Below are 18,321 nucleotides of genomic sequence, written 5' to 3' on the forward strand. Positions count from 1 at the left end.
CCTGGGTGCTGATTTGAACCCTGGGGTAAAAGGAGAAAATATGAAGCTAGTAGATACTAGAAAAAGAGCCAAACCGGAAAGTTAAAGTCACTGAGGACACACTTTACCTACTCAACTAATGCTCAATCCTTGTGAAACCTGTCTTAAATGAACATTGAGTTTGTATTTAGAAATTAAAAAATGAAGAAAAATACCAATTTCATTTTCATTTTACATTTATAAAATATTGTAGTGGCATAGCTAATAGAACCCAAAAAGTCCTAAAATCACACACAAGTACATGTACAAACAGACATTCAAATCCACAATAACACAGTTCCAGGGTTCTTGGCTCTGGAACTAATTGTCATTTTTAAAACCAGGTTCTTTTCATCTTTCCATTTTCCAGTTCCCTTTAGTCTTCTCAGAGTAGCAAGGTTGCTAAAGCTCTATATACTAGGTTTCACAGTCAAACTCAACAATGGAGAGCTCTTTCTTTCCATTTATTTAATCAGTGAAGAAAGCAATTTGGTAGAAAATCCATAAAATACTATTTCATTAAAGCAACTACAAAAGAAAAGCAGAGAGAAAGAGGGAAAAGGGATAAAGGAATAGATGGGGGGGTGGGGAGAGAGAAAGAGAGAGAAGTAATGAGGTACTGCAGAAAAATGAACGAGAGAAATGAAGGAAATATGAGACAAAACCAAAATAGGATACACTGTCACATGTTTGATGACCTCTCCCCAACTCTCTCTGCCCTTTGAACTGCAAGTCCAGGCAGATAAAGGTGCTAGAATGGTGCATAGGAGAAGCAACCAGAATTTCCCCCCCACCGCCCCACCCCAATTCCCTAGTAGAATTTCACTACTGTAAGAAGTAGATTGCTAAGTGATAAGAAACAAAGAGTTTAGGGTGAATTGCCTGAGTCTGAACTCAGCTCTATCTCATGAGGTGTGTTTTCTGGGACCAGTTAACCTCGCTGTTCATCTACTTCCTCATTTATAAAATAAAGTTGATAATAGGAATTACCTCATAGCATATTAACTGAGTTAATATACATAAAGACTTTATAATAGTTTCTGGCTCATAGTAAGATTTAGGACATGTTAGCTATTTGGACTTAATTGGATTCAATACTCACACCTAAAGCATTAACTGACAAGGGAGAGAACTTACCAATCACTCATCTTAGGGGGATGGAGATCACCTTCCCTAAATCACATGACTTCTCAGAAGATTGTTGATAAGGAAAGAGAACTGGTTCTGGTTAGAATGGAAGGAGGGAGTAAGTGGATGCTGGGAAGGAGGTCCACATTTTCTGCTATCTATCTATCTATATATATATTCTGCTATATATATATATATATATCATATCCACTAATCCTCATTATGACCCTATGATGTAGGGTTCTATCTACCCTATATTATAGAGAGAATCTAAGGCTCAGAGGAGTTATTAACTTGCCTAAAGTGACAACATGAAACAGGAGATAATAGAAATAGCAACAGTAGGGTTAATACTTTAAGTCAGGCTTGACCTTCTCTTTAGAGAAGGTCTAAGGTTTTTCACATCTCCATTTACTTAGCTTTTGCTTGGCCTTATGGAGATGCATAAAGAAAAGATTCATATGCTTGTCCCTATATTAAAATTTAAAGAAGTAGAAAATGGAATAGGAAGTATGTATGAAGGATACAAAAGAATCCATAAGTTCTTGAGTTCTTATTATTAATACATGTATTAAATGAACTGTGTTTGAGTCTTCTCATTCATGACATTCATACTTAAAACAAAAAAACACATTTTCTTTCATACTCTGCTAGGTAAGAGTGGCCCAGCGCTAAAGAAGACCCAGTATATAGTCTGAAATATCTTCTAGTCAAGCACAGTAATAGGTCTGAAAACAGTTCTTGCTAAGGTGTATTTATAGTAATAGTAAAAATCCCTGTTCCCTCTAGTCCTCTGCAATAGGAATCCTACCCAGGCACAGAGATAACAGACCCAGCTCAGAGATCTTCTGGATAGAACAGTGATCTACCTGAATATTCTAATTCCTTGCTTAGTGACCGTTCGTCTAGTGCCTCTGCCTATTTGATGGATTTTATTAGGTTTACTTTTTCATTCACACCTTTCCCTCTGTGATTTTCCACAGATACCTCACGAGAGAGGGAATCACATCTTTATCAAAAGTCACATCTTTATCCAAAGTGCTACTGTATCCAAAGTCACAATGTACAGATTGATAGTCTCTAAGCACGGCCTAGAGAAGAGTCAGGTGTTCTGCCTCAGTAATTAATCAGCTTCTGCCATTTCTCTTCCAAACAGAATTTTGTTTTTGTTTTTGTTCTTATCTGCAAATGATTGAGCTTTTTCATATGCCCTTTCATTATAGGCCTATATATCAGACATTGTATTCAATATTTGATATATCAATACATCACCTAACTTAATCCTTGCAATGACACTTGGGACAAACAAAAGTATGCCCATTTTACAGATAAGGAAAATAAAACTCAGAGAGCCTGAATGACTTATAGCACACAGTGACAACTGCTCCAAAGGGAAAGTGCAGGTCCAAAAAGGCAATGCTCTTAGCTCTTAGTCTCTTTTTGCACCATAATCACTTTGGAAAACATTTTAAAGAATGACCTTGATATCCTGAAATCTATAATTTATGAGTTCTGCCCTCTGCCTTCAACTGACTCATGCAAAGGAATGTTGAGCAGGACGGAACAGGACCTTGCTACAAGTTGCCAAGGACTGTCCTCCACGTTGCTAGCTGTCCACCCTCTGGGGCAGGGATTGGCAAACCAGGGCCTCTGGCCAAATCTGCCCACTGACTGTTATTTTCTAAAAAATCTTTACTGGAACACAGTTATATACATTCATACACACACACACACACACACACACACTGTAATTTTCTCACTTTAAGCAGCAGAGGTATATATTATGATGGATATTGCATGGTTTATAAAGTTACTATACTTGCTATCTATTTCTTCAGGGAAGTAGTTTGTTGATTTCCAGTCTAGAACATACTTGACCTTGAATATATCCTGAAAGGTTAGACTTGTGGAATTTTATGATTTTATACTATGTTACACTTCTTAGAAACACTGAGCATTGATGCTTGGCATTTTTCTCCTTCCATGATGCCACAGTCAACCTTATTTAATTAGCACATAGACTATAAAGAGAAGGAGAGAAACGGACATTTTTCACAGCATCATTTACCACGTTGTGAGATGAGGCATTATGAATGTGGACAAGTGATCTGTGCAGTCTGTAAATCAATCTACCTCCCACTACCAGCTTCCAGCACTACATATTGGGCTCAAAGACCCCGTCTCCTCTCAAACTCTGGCCTCCTCTTGTTTCCTCACCATGCAGGAGAATGGCAGCCACTACCCAGATGCCCACCCAGAGAACACTGGAGATGATGAACCCGCTGATAGGTTAACCAGGCTCTTCACTGCTCCTGTCTGGGGCTCACAGCATCAGTTTAACAAAGACATCACATCATGGAAGAAAAGACACCAACCTAAATCAAGTAGCCAAGGGTACCAGGAAGGACATGGTGATGGGGTTTTTGATGTAAGTGAATGTCCTCTGTGAAGAGCGCCAATCAGCCTGAGAAAACTATTCAACTACCCAATCTGAAACATGTTTATGGATATGAAAAATTAGGCTTCTATATAACTTCAGAGGTGACAGAAACACTGTCAGGACAGATTTGGCAAAAACAGAAGGAGTTTCTAAGACTTGTAGTGGGTTCCCCATTTCTGAGCATGTTGGAGCAGATACCAGTTTCCTCTTTGGCAGTTAATGAAACAGTGATTCCAACATAAAATGTGGAATTGTACTAAGATAGCTTAAAATACATTTTTTTTAATTTACTTATTTATGGGTACAGGCCAGAGGTTTGGGGGGTGAGAGGATTCACCATAGACAGAGTGGGGAAAAGAACAGGCAGATTGATTGAAATACACCACTGAAGGGAGCAGCCGGTGAGTCAGGAGAGGTCTGCTGTGCCATGTGGGTATCTCCCTGGCCGGGGGTCAAACTCATGCTGCAGTGGCTGCGGATAGCTTCATAGGTTGCATCTTAACCCCTTGCACCACCGGGGAGGCCCTAAGATAGCTTAAATACTTTCTAAGTCATGGATTGATGTTGCCCAAATTCCTCAATATGATTGAAGTTTCCTGCACATGGTTTTCCAAATTGATCTGCCTAATTAATTTCTACTAGCATTTACATTTAGTCTTTCACTTCCTGTCCATTAGTCAAACCTGTGTCCACTGCAAATTCCTAATGAGTGTGAGAGTTTGATTTTGGGAGACTTAAGTCACAATGAAAAAACACATTAATAAAAAGCTTGCTTCTGCAGAATGGAGTTGTGCTATATATATTCCCATTCTTAACTGTATCATACCTGCATTTTTTCCACCAAATGATTAGACCACTCAAACCAATTCCTCCTTTTATTCTGAGTATACTGTTCTGAAACACTTGAAGTTCCCTGGAATCCCAGGCTATGAGGCATTCTGTGTGTCTGTCTAAGATGTCTATTCATAGCCAGATAATTATGTTTGGAGCAAATGCAGCATATGGGTTTACCCCACCTCATACTCAATGCCTTCAGATCTCTAGGAGAGCTGGAAACTAGGAGAAGTTACCTTGGTTGGGCAGAAAGCCACCAGAATACATGTTTCATACAGACCTCCTATTCCATGTTATTTCCTCTCTGTCCTTCTGTTGCCAAACCACCATAGTTCAGCTAATTCCTCCTCGAGCAGCGTCTCACCCAGTGCTGCAATTACAGTGGAGACAGAAATGGAGTTGGAAATGAAGTAATGAGGAGGCAAAGAAAGGAGCCTACCATGATTCATCCCTAAAGCATGTGGGGGTCATTAAAAATATATATTCATATGTGCGGTCCAGTAATCACTAATTCTACCCACTAACTAAAAGAAAGAAGGAAGAAATGAAAATTAGGTGTTTTGAGAAAACCCTTGGTCTCTTCCCAAGGGAGCAGCTTGCTTACGGGGGCACATATACGTTCCAAGAAGAGTGTCCAACTCTCCTCATAAGTAATCTGAGGGATTATTTAGAACACCCATAAGCCAAGTCCAAGAGTCTAGGACTTGCTAACAATGTCTGGTTGTTATACTTTACAGTTACTACACATGATCTTTTTTGCCTTAGTTATCAATAAAGTGTTATTCCGGCATTATTTGGGTACTTCTATGGCATGAAATTTTCCAGGACAGAAAAGGGAGAAACTATGACATCAAAGCCTAATAAATGTTGCTCGTGGTTCAGTTTGATGGGAATTTCCTTGTTTTGCTCTCACAGCCGCCCAACAATGAATTCCACACATTGCCCCTGAAACCAGCATCTCCTAACCATTGCATTCTTACCAAGAGTAGCACTATCCTATCTGCCACCCAGACTTCATAATTATTTTTAACTCCTATTTCATGGCCTTCCTGTTCTGAAATTCCTCCCCCAAACCCTCACTTCTGACATCAAACTGAGATCTGGTCTACTGCCCTTCCATAAGTGTCTCCATCTTTTCATCCTCAAAGCCATCTCAGCAGGTCAGACTCATCTTCTCTTACCTGTTCTGTTGCTGCAGTCTCCTGACATCTCCCTGCCTCCCCTGTTTCTGGCCCCATTCTCCTGGAATCTCTCCTCCCATGTTCCTGGTGTTAGCAATCACACACTCTTCTAAAAGAGTTAATGGAGTATCATTTCTGATTTTCTCCACCTTACCCAATGCTGAAGCCTCATGTCTATTAAGAAACTTTCAATGTGGGCCTCCCCGGTGGCGCAGCAGTTGAGCACTTGTCGATGAAGCTGCCCGCAGCCTCTGCAGCGTTGGTTCGATCCCTGGCCGCTGGGCGAGGGTCCCACATGGCTCGACAGACCTCTCCTGTCTGGCCTGCTGCTCCCCTCAGCAGTGTACCTCGGTCCTTCTGCCTGTTCTGCTCCCCGCTCTGGCTCTGGTGAATTCTCTCACCCTCCCGCGCTTCTGACTGTACCCAGTGCTTGTATAAATAAACAAATAATCTTAAAAAAAAAGGAACTTTCAATGAACCCCTGGTTATCTGAACAAGGTGCCCCTCTCAGTACATAACTATATTAAAATACTTATATTTGCCTCTCTGCCCCACTGAAGACATTGCGGTATGAGATTGTCTACTTTTACTGTAAATTCTCAACAGTTTATATAATGCCTGACCTAGAGAGGGCATATAAAAAAAATTATAAATGGATGTACTTCCTAATGTAAAATTCAACAGCAGTTTCATTATCACCAAGAAAGTACAAAACTTTTACACCACAATACAAAGCCTCCCTCCTTCATGTGACCCCATTTTTAATGTTTCATCCACTGTACATTCATTATGCTTAAGCAAAACCGCACCAACTCACTATTCTCTGTATTTTTCTGGTCTTTCCTGACAACTTGGCTTTACTCTCGCTGTGTCTTTCCTCTAAATCCCTCCTTCAGACATCATGTCATATAGCACTTTCTTTTTGTTCCCCAGATGTAGCCATAGCTATATGAATTTACTCTTGGTGCTAACTATTTTCTGATGGCATAACCTTACTGTACCTTAAGGTATAGCTGTCCATGTACTTGGTTAATCTCTGCTATTAGAATATGTACTATTTATGACAGGGACTGCATTACTTAGCCCTGTGTTATTGTAATACCTAACGGTGATATGTGCATATGTGTACCCCACACATGCTTATTCCATTGGAGCAGATTATTTGAACCTGGCTTAAAATATTACTTTTAAAACTGCTGTTTGGTTTCTGAGGCAAGGGTCAGGTAGAAACTGATTTGAAGAAGTTCAGTGAAAAAAAAAAAAAAGGTTTCAAACCTCCCTACAGGGGATACATTTTCTATTTTCTTCTTAGGGCAATCAAAAGACATAAATATGTATAATACCTTAACCATAATACATATTTGATAAATGAATGATTTTGTGCATGGTAATTATAGTCAAAAATAATTTCAGTTGATACAATTATCTAAATTCCTGAGATATGCTCTTGAGAAAACTTAATGGTCCTTAGTTGTTTTAGGAAAACATTGATCAAAACTAAATTAAATGTAGGAACTGATAACTACTTACGTTCTGTCAAATATGATCAAAATCATTCAATTCTCTCCAACATTTTTAAAATTGGTATTGGGAACATTTTTTTGGCAAAAAAAAAAAAAAGAATCATTGATGTAAGTTTATTGAAATTTCCTTATAAATATACTCTGATGTCATGGCCTTAGAGAATCTCAGTATGACTGCCTGGGTCCCAAGCCTCAATTACTAATTTCCCTACCACACACATGAGAGAGTCATCCAAGATCTAAATATCACTGTCATTTTGAGTATGTCTGTGTTAAGTTTTGTATAAAAAAAAGTTCTCAAGAAAGATTAACTTTGATCTTTAAATTTATCTGAATTATAGTTGTTGTTTTTTCCTATTCCAAGAAAAATATTATTTTATGTTATGGGACTAGGAGACTGGATTCCATGCCCCATCCCTAAGGGACCTCCCTTCAATGATTTTACCCAATTACCCAATATTTTCATTTAACTTTAGTCCCAAGCAAATGATCAGAGTTTGACAAAAGGAGGTAAGCGTAATGTTGATCTCATTTCTAACAGAATTCTCAGAGCTCTCAGTCTAGCCCATTAGCTCTTTCTTTAAAAATCCTTCCAAAGATCAGTGAAAAAAATTGGAGTGCAAAAATTTAAACATAAAGGATTTGAGGTGTCGAGCATTTGGGGTACAAAATAACTTGTCATCAGGCCATTTTCAATATACATTTTTTCACTGGCTTCCAGACAAACACAACATTATTTCCACATAGGAGTGGGCAGACACTGCCTTAGTCATCTTTTTTTTGCTGGTCAATGGAAAGATCCCAGGGGCAACTTCTAATTTGCCTGGGCATGTTCAAAATTTCTGTGGGTTTCTCTGTGTTTTTAATTTAATGATTGCTGAGAACATTTCAGGCACAACCTAAGGGTCACCCTAATGCAGGCCCATACCATGAAAGAAGGCACTCAGAGGCCTGGAGAGGTCAGCTGCAGGAAGAATTAAGTGCTGATTTTCCACTATAGACAGAACAGTGAGGAACAGACAGAAAGAAGGGAACACTGGACCAGACTCAAGGATAAACACATCAATTATTTGTTTTAAACTATTAAGGACTTATAGCATGAATGGACATTATTGGCATCATCTACTATGGAAAATGGACTGGCTTATCAATGTCTCATAGGGACAATGGCAGCAAAAGCCAGACTAAAACATAAGTCTCCTGAGTCTTTCTATGATTTCTGAAATGACACTGCTTATCACATCCCTAGTAGAAGCGCAATTAGTCTGAGGGGAAGAGAGGGGTGAAGGAGAACATTAAAACGTTTGATTTTCAAATACCTTGGGTTATCTTTCCTCCTCTTTATGTAAGTAAGAAGCCTTCCTTTGTGTTCCCCAGTTCTCATTCTTACATACAGCAGTACTTGCCATATCATACTGAAAGTGACATTTTTACTTTTCTGCTTTTGCAACCACACTGTAAACCTTTGAAAAGAGAGATGGCATGTTTCACCTCTCCAGACTTTGAGCAATGTCTACTACTAAGCAATAGTTCTGCTACTATTCTAGTAGAAACTGAATAGTTGAAAATGGCCTGACTCTTGATTCTGTGCAGCTACAGAGAAAAATACTTAGACCAACAGGTGACAACTTCAAAAGGAGCTTATTTCAACTCATTATGGGAAAGGCCATTTTAACCAGAGCCTCCCAGAGTGGGACAGGCAAGGCATGAGGCAGTGAATCCTTTTACTGAAAGCCTTCAAACAGAGGCTGGATAACTACCTGTCAGGGTTACTTACAGGAGAGATGATGCCAGCTTTGGGTGGTCTCCAATTTAGTGATTTTATGGTTGTATTCTATTCCAGACCCCAAATCACACCACTTATCTGAGAGAAGAGTCTCTAGTGCCACCTTCCTGTAACCTGGGGAACTTTATAAAGGTTTACCCTTGCCAGTGATGATGAGTAAACTTGCTGATTTTATTTCATATTGAGTCTCCAGTTTTGTTTTTTTTTTTTAAACAGCACAACCACCACCACCACCAACAACAACAAAAAAAAAACCCTCACCCCATTTAATAGGAGAGGGTTTTGATTGGGAAGTGAGCTTAATTTTCTACTATTAAGTTGATTTGAGTAAGAATAATGATATCTACCCCCATAAAAGCATTATGAAACACAATAAACAGGGGTTTCAATATGTACTCTTAGAAGAAAATACAGAAATAAAATCTAAAAACTTATCAGAACCTTATAGATCACCAGAACTATTTGCTCAATTTCAGGCCTCAAAAGGAGACATCCATAATCACACAGCTAGTTCACATAGAGTTGGCACAAAATTCCGCTGATTACAAGGCCAGAATTCTTTTCATTACCCAATGCTGTGAAGCCCACTATAATATAACACTTAATTATACAGGTTCAAGAATACAAGTCAAAGCAGATCCCAAATGTAATAATAGATGCTAAAACTACATATGGGAAAAGCATGCTATAACATGGTTAACCTATGACGTGAATAAATTATAAAGGGATTGATTGCACTGCATTTTTCCCATCAAGGACTTGGAGTTGTGCTCCTATACTATATCATGTGGGTCATCTGTGCTGTTAACTCTAAAACACATGATCTCATTAGAATCCAAACCAAAGGAGAAGCATCGGACATCATGGCGTAGATGAAAGGCAAGGCACACAAGCACTGCCTTGGGCTTTTCAATGGAGCAGCTCATTCAGACTGACCAAATACCCTTCAAAGTAGTTATGATTATCTCTATTTTAAAAATAAAGCTGGGGGTCAGAGACAGCAAGTTTTTAACTTGTTCTCATGCAACTTGTAAATGACAGAATCAGGAACCAAATCCGCCTGTGTTTCGTTCCTAAGCCCAGACTCCATCCTGAAGGATCAGGACGCTCCTCGCCCACACCTCTGTAAACAAGCTTCACTTTACCTAAATAGCTCACCCTCTTCAAGTGCTAGATAATTTTCAAGATCCATTTTAGTGCCAGAATATTTAATACAACCTCAAACATCCAAGATTTAAAAAGAAGTTCTTTTATATGTTCAAAAGTAAATAATGTAAAACATAAGCATACACAATATATGAGATTCCTGTCTTCATTGTTTTCTGCTATGGCACATTTAACTAGCATCAAATGGAGACCTTCAGTGAAGAAGAAATATGCTCACAGTTTCTTTATGTGCACGATGAGCGAGCTTAAGTAAGACATCTGTCAGACTCAGTAAAAGGCTGCAGCTTAAAACAGACATCATCATAAATGCAGGCAAGAGTCAGCTAGTGCTAAAAGACAGGGGGCATCACGTGGATGGGGACATGAGACCATCAGTCTGCCCTAGGCCAACGAGCCCTTAAGGTGCTCTTTACCTTTGAGTCAACTGATCTGAGAGGACTGTCTGCAGAGAAAACAACACACCTCTTCAAGCCTTGTAATGTCCTCAGCTATGGGTCAAAAGATCCATTTTTTTCTCTTAACCAAGGACTTTGGTTAAATTACTTCGGTGATCCTCAGTTTCTTCATTAATAAAATTCAAAATTCATTTTCCTCCAGCATTGACTATGAGATTGTGTGTGTGTGTGTGTGTGTGTACCCAAACAATGAATGAGCAAGGACTTTGCAGATTCCAGGACATAATGTACTGTCTGCCAACATGATTTCTATCCAAAATTTTGCCTAAAACTTTCTTTCCATTGAGTCACTCAACTAAAAAACAGGGTTGAGATTTTTGTTGTTGTCATCTTTAAGTTTTTTGATAGCCCCATGATAGGAAAAGATGGATTTAGGTGGCTTTGGTATATGTGTTTCATTCCAGGCAAACCACTGTGTGTGACTGTGGATTTAAGTACATCCATCCCTTTCTTCTTCAGTCTCCAGATCTGCAAGGTAAGATAATCACACTGACTACTGGTGATATTTTAACTCACAATGACAATCTAAAGAGTCTAATACAGTGTCTGGTCTGCAGAGGCTGTTTAATAAGTTGTGTGTCTACTGTAATTATCTACTAATTTTTCAAATGGCCCAGGATAAAACTATGGGAAAAGAAAGATCCCCCTGCTGGCCTATCCCAGCGATACCAGCTGTTCTGATTATATCACTGACTTGCTATAGGGACAAAGGCGCACACTCAGTGCTAAGTGCACATGGGAATATGACCGCTTTGCCATTCTACTTTTTCAATGAGCCACCTCTTTAGCACTTTTGCTGCCACCCAGCATCTGCCCAGGGGAACTGCACATGGACTTCCTACAAGTAGAATTTAAAGGAATAGTTATTTGAATTTTTTTGAAGGAATGAGGGAAAATCTTTTTTGAAAGCCTGTTTTCAAGCCATGATAATTTGCAAAGTCATGAGTGTTTGAATGCTAGGATTGGGTCAAATTCAAATCTCCTGACAATGATACGCAAGCATGTTCCCTTTCATGTGTTAAACTTTCTGTAAAACCACGTGGACATTTTTTTCTCCTCCATATATCATTATTAATATTATTATTAAGTGTAGCCAGATAACAATTTCAAGTGACAGAATACAACTGTGAAGGACACCTAAAAGATCATTGTTTGTACTCTCATTGCTGTATATGTTGAAAGTAATCCAGAAAAGAGTGATGATAGTCAATATTCAATGTCAGGAAACTCATTTCTGGTCAGTCAAAGCTCTAATTCCATGTCTACTACCTACCTGCCTAGTGCTCCATCTCCTAGATCCTTCTACAGAGTAGATTCTGTTTTCTGAGGACATAAAGGAAATCTAAAATCTCTAGATTATATAAATTTAGGTCAGTGAATAACCCCCCTATTTGTTTAACTATCTTTAAGGTTCTGTTCTCAGTTTTGCCATTGGGGCAGAGGGGTCTGACCACATTTCCCTAAGACCACAGTTTATGTCTATTAAATGAGAGAGATTCAGCTGGATACTCTAAATTTCTGAGTTCCAAAAGCCTGTTTCTTATCACCTAGTCTCAATTATTGAATTAAAATAATAGCACCATAGAAGAATTTAAACACATTGTAATTAGCAGGGCTTTTTCTGCAATGAATAAGAAGAACGAAATTCTGAACTTTCATTTTCTGCCAAGTGAACCCAGTGCCTATGTCATTCCTCTAGGTAGGTTCTCTTATTGGACAGACCCTCCATAACGCAGGACTCAGCCCAATCTGTTGAACATGCCTCTTCCCACTTGTATTTAAGCTGGTGCACAAGGACGAGCACTCCCTTCTCAGAGGGGATCTCTATCAGTGGGTATTAGTACAACCCTTAAAGAAGTCCAAAGAGTTTTAAAAAATAATAACATATGTCTAGTGATTAAGAGAGTATTCAGAAATCATGGGGACAGTCAGAACATCTGATCTTAATGCCACACATTGTTAATGGAGAATGTATGTTTATAGATGGGAGACCCAAAAACAGTGAACTTTGGGCAAGTTAGGTTCATAGTCTTTTGACTTGTGTTTTTGCCTTAAGCTTTTACTTTTGCTATATTTTTGTTTGTGGTTTGTGCTATGTTCTTTGTTTTAATAAAAGCTGAGGATGTTGGCCTGTATAACTCTAAAAGAGGATGATAAAAAACTATAAAATTTAATTGTTGAGACTTAATAGTCTCATTCAGTGAAAATGTTAAGAAAATACATGAAAAGATTATTTTTTTCCAGAGAAAGACTAGAAAAGCTAAATTAATGGAAGCCAAAGAAACTAAAATTTAAACATTGATTACAAGCAGCAAGAACAAAGTCAAGATTGTCAGAAAGATTGAAATTCTTTAGCCTCCCAGGCCAGGCTTTGTACTTTGGGCTCCATAAAGGATCCAGATATTTTTCTGAGAACTGATTTTTCTTTTCAAAGCTAAATTCCTGACTTAGATTCCATTTGGACCTCAGAATCCTGTCATTAGGAGTAGAGCAATCAAACATCATTCAAAAAAGAATGATATTATATATATAATATATATGTAAATTTATATATATATATAAATCCTGTCATTATGAACTAAAGACCAGAAGCACGTCCCAAAGAAATAACAGAGTCTCTAAACACTTATGGGTTTTCTTTTTATTTGGAGCAACAGATTTTTATAGAACCCCAAACTGGATACCCTCCCACAAAGGGCATAGAGAGTGCAACTTAAATCTGGGGGTGGTTCTCAGCATTTTCCAACAGGGATGGGATCCTGCCCTCTGCAGGAATTCCTAGGCAACAACTTCCCAAGGAAGTATTTCTCATTTAAATATAAACCTCCTGGCAACCAAATATTTATCTAGAAGAAATTGGGAGTGGCCCTGTCCAATCAAGCACCTGGGTTTAGTCCATTACTCAAAAATAACAGGATTGTGGAATTTGGGGAACGCCTCCTCCCAGAGGTTTGCCAAGAAATAGCTCAGCAATCCCCCACCATCCACCCATCCTTGTCAACACGCCTCCCTGGGCATTATGAGAAAGTGGACAGCACCGCACCCAAGATCAAGTCCAGGGCATTCTTGGCACAGAGTCCCAAAGTCAAAGTCAAGAGCATGCATGACAACAAAATCCTTGCCTGCTACTGGGTTCATCACAGAATGTGATGTAACTTGATCTGTGCTGAGGGTGGTAGGTCCATAAATCCCAAGGCAATTCTATTTTCAGACATTATCTCCCTTCAAGCAAATCTCAATTCACTTTGCTCCATTGGAGTCTGAGGTCATTAATCAGTGTTGCTCACAACCAGGTAATACTCAGAATCTCATAAATGACCTCCCATGTCCACACTTGGATCAAGCAGCCAGCACCTCTCACTAGAACTGACTCAAAGATATAATTAAAGTTTTCTCAGTACACACAACTACTGATTTCAGTCATTTACTCACCATTCATTAAGTGCACCACAATGTGCCTGCCACATGCTAACTTTGTGCTATGGGTTGTAGGGACACAAAAACAAAGACTTTCTGCATTAAAAGTTGTATGAGTTCTGTTAGCCAATCAGAATATATGAACCCTCCTTATCCTGCCATTCAACCCTGTGTCTCTCACTTCTCTTTCTCCCTCTTCCTTCCCTCCAGTGGCCAGAATAGTCATGGCTTCTGAAACTACCGTGTGGACGCTTGTGTAGCATTGGGTCCTTGATAATCTCTTTCCCCAGCCTATCAGGTACCTTGTTGTTTTCTACCAAAACACATCAATCTATCATCTATGACAATTCTTTTTTTTTTTATTTATTTGTTTATTTATTTATATTTATACAAGCACTGGGTACAGTCAGAAGTGCAGGAGGGTGAGAGAATTCACCAGAGCCAGAGCCGGGAGCAGAGCAGGCAGAAGGACCGAAGTACACTGCTGAGGGGAGCAGCGGGCGGCAGGAGGGGTCTGCGCACCATGTGGGACCCTCCTCCTGTGGCTAGGGAGCAGCCAGGGATCGAACCAGCGTTGCAGAGGCTGCGGGCAGCTTCGCAACCCAGTGCTCAACCACTGCGCCACCGGGGAGGCCCTATGACAATTCTTGACCTAAAAAGAGTGATTGCCTGTTCTGTGCTCCATAATACATTGCTTCTATCTTTTAGGGCTTATCGTGTTATATCTTATATGACAACTATTTTTCTACATATTTACTCAATACATATGTATTTTATTTTTTTTAATAAATGTTCTTTTTCTTTTTAAAGATTTATTTATTTATACAAGCACTGGGTACAGTCAGAAGCTCAGGAGGGTGAGAGAATTCAACAGAGCCAGAGAGGGGAACAGAAAAGGCAAATGGATGAAACACACTGCTGAGGGGAGCAGCGGGCAGCAGGAGAGGTCTGAGTGCCATGTGGGACTCTCGTCCACCGCCAGGGATCGTTCCAGTGCTAAAGAGACTGCGAGCAACGTCGTGGCCCCACAGCCCAGCGCTCAACCGCTGGGTCACAGGGGAGGCCCAGTACTTATGTATTTTCTATGTATTGAATCTCGGGCCACCTGAGGTCAAGATAATACAGAATTCATCTCTCTTTCTTGCCAGAGTCTATTGGGCTGTTACCCTCCTTTTCCTGAATCATTGCATTAAAACTAACACAATTGGGTCTCACTGGTGGTGCAGGGGTTAAAGACAGTGCTATCAAGCTATTGCCAGCCACTGCAGCATGAGTTTGATCCCTAGCCAGCCAGGGAGCAACCCACATGGCACAGCAGACCTCTCCTGTCTTGCCCGCTGCTCCCCTCAGCAGTGTATTTCAGTAGATCTGCCTGTTCTGCTCCCCACTCTCTCTAGTGAATCCTTTCACCCCCCACACTCTGGCTTATACCTCAGTTCTTGTATGCATAAATAAACAAATCTTTTAAAAAATACTAACACAATTAACCCTGTTTCCACAATCTGGGTACAATAATACTCAATATACATGAAGGACAAGAAAAACACACAATGACTGTAACTATATAAATTAATTGAACAACTTTTTTAAGTAAAAAAATCAAGGAATATTAATTAATATTAATCATAAGTTAGATTTTTGCACTAGAACCAAGTTTCTTTCAGGACTACCAAATTATCAAATGGTAGAAATATAACCATAGGTGTCCATGCAGTGGGTTAAAGGTCACTTCTCTGTGCATACCTGTAGAGTCATTCCTTCTGTAATACACATGCCTTCTGTTTAGTCCGAACTAAAGTATGCAATCTTATTTTTAGGAATATTTTGAAATGCACCTTCCCTCCTCCAAGAAATATAGCTTCTATCTCCCAATAATAATGTTACACTGTCTCAAAGCAGCTCATCATGTTCTATTTCCAAGTTCCAGTCTGTTAGTTTGCCACTAAGTAACAGGCCAAAGGAATGATTAATACTTTTTCTTGTAAAACTTACAGCACAGACATATTGTCCTAACTGCCCTACTGAGTGACTCAGTAGCTTTCTGAGGCACTGGGTCTCTATAATCATTTTGCAATACAACAAAGGACGCATCTAGAGAGGTATCTTCCTAACAAAAGCAGAACAAAAATTAGAAAGCAAAAGGAAGCTGATATATTTGGATCATCATAAATGTAGAACAGGCACCAGTTTGACATTTTTCAAGTGTTCTCATTTAATCTTCACATCTCCATGGAGTTGATATTATGAACTCATTTTAAAGATAAAAGAACAAGGGGCCTCCCCGGTGGCGCAGCGGTTGAGTGCTGGGTTGCGAAGCTGCCCGCAGCCTCTGCAGAGCCAGTTCGATCCCCGGCTGCTCCCCGGCCACCGGAGGAGGGTCCCGCATGGCGGGCAGACCTCTCCTGCCGCCCGCTGCTCCCCTCAGCAGTGTACTTTGTCACTCTGCCTGTCTGCTCCCTGCTCTGGCTCTGGTGAATTCTCTCACCCTCCCGCACTTCTGACTGTACCCAGTGCTTGCATAAATAAATAAATAAAAATAAATCTTAAAAAAAAAAAGATAAAAGAAGTCTCCAAAAAATTATGTAGAAAAGCCAATAAGTGACACATTTTTGTATTAGAACTGTGGTCTGTGGAGTCTGAATACTCTACTCACTCAACATTTTCACCTTCAAGAGTTGGCAGAATGCCTTCTGTTATTCTCTGGCTCTATTAGGATGAGTTTTGACTACAGATAATAGACAAATCCCAACTGATGATGAATCACGTTTCCTAATAGTAAAAGAATTCAGAAGTGGGCAGCACAGGAGTGGAAAGGCAGTTCCACAGAATCATTCAGAAGCCAGGTTCCTTCTAGTTTTCCTCTGTCACTCCTATGCTTGATTCTTGGATACATGGTCCAAGATGTTGGCTGGAACATTACATCCATCTTGCAGACAGAAGAAGGGAAAGCAGAAAGGAATAGAGACAAGTGCTTCCTTGTCTTTTAAAGAGTCTTCCCAGAAGATCCTCCCATTTCTTCCATTTATATTTCATTGCCCAAAGCTTAGTCAAATGGACACTCTGATCTTTGAGAGAGTCTGAGAAATGTGTCTCAGGTATTTGGCCCTCTAATAACTATTAGATGAGGAGGTAGGAGATGTTACTGGGGACCAATACTAAATTGAAGTTTTCAAGACAGGATTTCCAGGTTTCTGATGTAGAAGGGAAAAAGAAGACAATACAATTTAATTTTCCAGAGTACAGCTTCACATCTTGATAGATGCACATACCACACCACCCCTACAACCAAAAGTCTATTGTCATTCATCAAGATCAAATTGACCCCTTCTATCCACTCCTCTACTTCTCTCCCTTTCCTTTATGGCAGCTGCCACTTAGTTATCAGAGACTAAAAGCTGAATTTTTTGTATTTTGTTAGTTCATTTGCTTTTTTTCTTGAAATAAAAGTTTCATTCAAGTTTTACATTTTTAAAACTTTGAATAAGTACATTAATATTGAACTTCTGTCACTGTTAGCTGTGTTCTGCTATTTTTATATGCCTGTGTTTTTCTGGTTGTTGTATAATCCAATGCTCTGTGTGTGCATATGTATACAAGTATGTGTATATACATACATATATATACACATATGTACATATGTATATACACAAACACGCATATACACATACATATACAATTTTGGATTTTAGTTGCTCCCAGGGACTTTTAATCTGTATCTTATGGAGTACAGAATACTTCCATAAATATTGATTAACATGGGGAGAAAAGTACTGAATCACCTTAGATTCTTTACTGAGAGACTATTTGGGGAAAGAAGGGAGGGATATGAAGCAAAGGAATTACTCCTCCAGAAAGAAAGCGGATTGGACTCTTATTCAATAACTTCTCACCTCCCTTCCATGTAAAACAAATATTTTCCTTTTTTAAAAGTATTTTCTTTGGTGAGAGAAGAGCAAGGGCAAAAAAGAGAAGAGATAAGAAGAATTGAAGCTGGAAAAGTAGATCAAACTCCAACTCTAACCTATTTTCTTTTTTCCCATTCCATCTTCCCCTTGGATCTGCAAAATATGTGCACAAATGCTCAAGTTATGCAACGAATATTAAACTTTTCCAAAACAAAAACTTTCATTGGCCAATGTATTTCTTGACTGCTAGCAAGGCATTCTGATTGTTCTCATTTTATAGGAGTAAACTGGGGAAAGTATTATAAAATCTTGGTTAATCATTGGTCCAAGAGAAAATAGAGACCTCAAAGGTCTTCTAATTTAACTCCTTTCTTGTTACAAGGGCATCAATTAAGACTCTGAGAGAGGAAATTTTTTTCAACAACACACAGAAAATTATAGGCAGAATTAGAACGAGAATTCAGATA

The 18,321-nt window shown here is 39.2% G+C and overlaps 1 protein-coding gene across 1 annotated transcript in view; it reads right to left on the reverse strand.

The window, feature by feature from the left end:
• The window catches only part of TPRG1 (tumor protein p63 regulated 1), a gene marked incomplete at both ends in the record, with an annotated part of 102,939 nt that overhangs the window by 43,449 nt on the left and 41,169 nt on the right, over window positions 1-18,321 (reverse strand). The window lies entirely within an intron of this gene.

The sequence above is a fragment of the Talpa europaea genome (assembly GCF_964194135.1).
Source record: "Talpa europaea genome assembly, chromosome: 4".
Classification (NCBI taxonomy): Eukaryota; Metazoa; Chordata; class Mammalia; order Eulipotyphla; family Talpidae; genus Talpa; species Talpa europaea.